Source organism: Leopardus geoffroyi, chromosome D1 (genome assembly GCF_018350155.1).
Source record: "Leopardus geoffroyi isolate Oge1 chromosome D1, O.geoffroyi_Oge1_pat1.0, whole genome shotgun sequence".
In the NCBI taxonomy this organism is placed as follows: domain Eukaryota; kingdom Metazoa; phylum Chordata; class Mammalia; order Carnivora; family Felidae; genus Leopardus; species Leopardus geoffroyi.
Window position 1 is genome coordinate 103,931,530 of NC_059329.1, and position 4,404 is coordinate 103,935,933.

Here is a 4,404-nt window from a genome sequence, read left to right on the forward strand (position 1 = left end):
ACTGCGCCACCCAGGCGCCCCTTCTGTCCATTTTTTAACTGGATTATTTGTTTTTTTTGGGTATTGAGTTTGATAAGTTCTTTATAAATTTTGGATACTAACATCTGGTAATGGGATACTAACCCTTTATCACATGTGTCATTTGAAAATATCTTCTCCTATTCCAAAGGTTGCCTTTTAGTTTTGTTGATTTAGTTTTGTTGATTCCTTCACTGTGCAGAAGCTTTTTATTCTTATAAAGTCACAATAGTTTATTTTTGCCTTTGTTTCCCTTTCCTCAGGAGACATATCTAGTATGAAGTTGCTACAACTGATGTCCAAGGGGTTGCTGCCTGTATTCTCCTCGAGGATTTTGATGGTTTCCTGTCTCACATTTAGGTCTTTCATCCGTTTTGAATTTATTTTTGTGCATGGTGTAAGAAAGGGGTCCAGTTTCATTCTTCTGGTGGTTTTCTAGGTGTTCTCACTAGCCATATATGAGTCTGCTTGCTCTTTACTCATATTTACAGATGTTCATATTTCTTAAAATTTGTACAACTTATTTCTATTCTGATAAGCCCAATTGATCTAAAGCCGTTTTTGGTATGCTTCTGCTAATATTTTGTTAACTCTCATATACTTACATACTTAGTGATTTTTTACTTTGAGCTATTAATTTCCTTGGAATTACATCTATGAAAATACTTTGAACTCTGAAATAAAGGTGGGTTTCTCCAGAGAGCACTTTCATCTGCTTCTGTCAGGTATCTAGGACAGAGCTATTCAAATTGAGGTACATGGACTGGTGCCAGTTTGCAAATGACAGCAAGATAAGATTTCCCCAGAATGTAAATAAACTACAGCATTATGCATATTGTTTCCTTCATCTATCATTTATTTCATAGCAATACTTTCAGTGAAACTGTGAATTGATTTATAATGTGCCACAAGCTCCTTATCTCATACCTGACTTGTGACAAGTGATTTATGGACTAACTATATTGAATTGCATTAGCCTATTGAATTGACTATATTGAGTATCTCTTTAAACTCAGTTCCCATTTGAAATTTTTCAGGTATTTCAAGCAGTGTGAAATTGGACTGCACTAGGCATTCCAGTGTTAACTATCTTATAGTTATGAATTTCTTTGAGGAGATTAAAATAACTCTATCCTTTCTATTCAATGCCAAGTTTTAGACATACAACTTTCTTTCCATTATTGTGGGATAATGGTTGTTTGAATTTTTACTTTTGTATTAATGGTATATTCCTTTGGGTGCACCCACCTTATATGGGAATCTCTTGATCGGGTCCTCATTCCCAATCCCTGAGTCCCATGAAGCTAAAAAATATCTATGCTCATTTGTCTCAGTTTGACAAATGACTGCAGTACCGAACCAGGTTAACTGTTGTGCTACCTTGCTGTGTTCTTTTTCATTTAGTGTTTGTTTTGAATAGTATTTGCTTTTAAAGAAAACCAACTAGTTGATGCATTTGAGCAAATTTATAAAATATTTTATCCAGCATTTTTAATTGCTAGTTTGGGCAGTTAGTCCTCCATGTATGATCTCAAGATAATGTTTAGTTTCTTTTTTGAATTCTTTCATAAGTTTCATTTGCTACACTTCCCCCTAATTCATCCATCGTCAATGGGGTATGCGTCTCTAGATACATTGTTTTTTAAATGTAGGTGAAGATCTACACTTATATGGATTTTTTCCAATATAGGTTAATAAAAATATTCCTAAAAAATAAAGAAATAAAAATATGTATGGGGAGTTTCTTTTTCTTTTTTTCTTGTTATATTGTTTACAAGGCAATTACTTAAAGTGCAGGGCTGAATAGCTAAGTAACACCATGTATTTACTTTTAATAGCCTGAAGATACTGGAATAATAAGAAATTTCTTTTGTTATTTCCCTTCAGTTCTCAGAAACACCGTGGCAGTGGGTGAAGGAAGAAACAGCACTACAATTACCAGGTTTATCCTATTGGGATACTCTGAATTTCCAAAACTTGAAGTCATCCTTTTTCCTAGGCATCTCACTCGTGACAGTGTTCTGCAATGTCAACCTCGTCACTCTGATCAAGATGGACTCCTACCTGCACACACCCATGTATTTCTTTATCAATAAACTTGCCTTCTTAGATATTTGTTATGTTTCCTCCACAGCTTCCAAGACGCTCTCAGATTTCTTCAAGAAGCAGAAATACATCTCCTTCGTAGGGGGCACCATGCAGTACTTCTTCTTTACCCTGAGTCTGACTGAGTGCTTTTTCTTAGTAGCTATGGCTTGTGACCGATATGCTGCCATTTGTAAGCCTCTGTTCTACACCACCATCATATCTCCCACTCTCTGTGTGCAGATAGTTGTGAGATCTAGTGTAACTGGATTCTTTGGCTCATTTATCCAACTGTGTGCCTTATTTCAGCTTCATTTCTGTGGGCCAAATGTCATCAGCCATTTCTTTTGTGATCTTCCCCAGCTGCTGATCATATTCTGCTCTGACACCTTTTCCTTTCAAATCGGGACCTCTGTGCTCACAGTGATCTTTGGACTCACATCTGTCTTGGTTATCATGATATTCTATGGTTATATTGCTGCCACCATTCTGAGATCACTTCATCTGAAGGCAGGTCCAAGGCCTTCAACTTCTGTGCTTCTCACCTGATAGCTGTGACTGACTCTCTTTTATGGCTCACGCACCTTGGTCTATTTGTGCCCTACTTCTGATGATTTTCTGAGCCAAAACAAGCTGACCTCTGTTGTATACACTGTGGTGATTTAAATCTATTGATCTGCAACCTAAGGAACACGGAAATCAAAGATGCCTTAAACAGATGGGAAAAGAGAGTATTTTCATGGAATTATTGATGCCTTTTAGGGCTTAGGACACAAAATATGCAGAATAGTGTATGAAAAACAGCTATAATAGTACTTACAAGCCTTGTAATATATTGTGTAACTTTTCACAAATATCTGCTTTCCCTCTATTCCCTGAGAGAGGATTGTATTTCATCCCTTTGAAGTCAGGTTTGGGCATGTGACTTGTTATGGCAAATGAAAATGTGAACAGATGTGACATATCCCACTTCTAGGTAGAGATTATATATGTGTGATTTTTTACCTTTTTTATTCCCAGTGGTCTAATCAGTGGCTGACTTGTAAGGAATAAGATGGTGGTGCAAGAGAAGAGCCCCCAGCTGACATAAGAGAAACATGTATTGTTAGCAAAAAATAAGTCTGTTTTGGATTATTTGCTACTGTAACATACTAAGTCCATCATAACTGTTACAGAAATCTGTACAGGTGGTAGTACACTATTAAAAAAATCAGTGTTAACATTTGTAAGTTTCTTTAGGGCCAGGAAATAGGTGTTAAGCAATATATTATTGACAACTGGGAGGATAGTAATTTATGTTTGGCACAATAAAACATTTGGTACGACGGCACTTGTGATAACTTTGAAGGGAGATTATGTGGGAAAATGGAATGTTTGCAGCATGAATTGGTTGCTATTAGATGAATTTAACAAGGTTCTACCAGAATGAGAAAAGCTCACAAGACAACTGGCCAGTTTGCAAGGAAGAAATGAAAGAGAATATAGAGAGTCAAGAAATTTGGAGACTTGAGAGGAGCTAAGATGGCAGCATAAGTAGGAGGACCCTAGGCTTGTCTCATCCTTCAAACACAGCTAGATAACTATCAAATTATTCTGAATACCCAAGAAATCAACCTGAGGACTGACAGAACAAACTGCCGAAGAGGCTACATAGAGGGAGGTAGGAAGTGCAGAGACATGGTTTGGGGGAGAAACAGATCATGGGTGCTGCAGGGAGGAGGGAGCCCAGGTCACAGAGAAGGGTGAGAGAGAGAGAGAGAGAGAGAGGAGCACATAGGGGGATGCACAAAGAGAATGCTTCCCCAAAGCCATTGGCTGGGAAAATGAGAGGGGCTGATTTTCATGAGTTTTTGCAAAAACTCAAACACTGGAGTTTTAGAGGTGAAGTTCATGGCTGGGTTAGAGCCCTGAAGGTACTGCCTTACTCCTGGAGAGAAGGCATTCAAGCAGCCTAGGGTAGACTGTGCAATCTGAGGATGACCTGTGGTGCATGGGGAGAGACCATGCTCTTCCTGGAGTGCATCTGTGAGAGGTGGCATTCACAGAGATGCCACTCCAGGGACAAAAGAGCTACGGAGCACCATAGGGAAGCATAGCCACAGAGACACCTGCTGGTGGTGGCTAACCCAGACGCTGGTTCTTTAGAGTGCTTTGCTCCAAATCCCATGCCTCTGTGCTCTGGCACGACTGCCCTTCTGGGTCAAATCTGCATCAGTCCCAGCATGGCAAGACACTCCCCCAGAAGACCTGCCACACCAGGTCCCTAAAGTTTGGAGTTTTAAAAGTCAGGAGGCTTGTCTG

At 39.0% G+C, this 4,404-nt stretch overlaps 1 pseudogene; it reads left to right on the top strand.

The window, feature by feature from the left end:
* The first annotated feature begins 1,629 nt into the window (after positions 1 to 1,629).
* Positions 1,630 to 2,855, top strand: LOC123600545 (annotated as a pseudogene).
* The last annotated feature ends 1,549 nt before the right edge of the window (positions 2,856 to 4,404 follow it).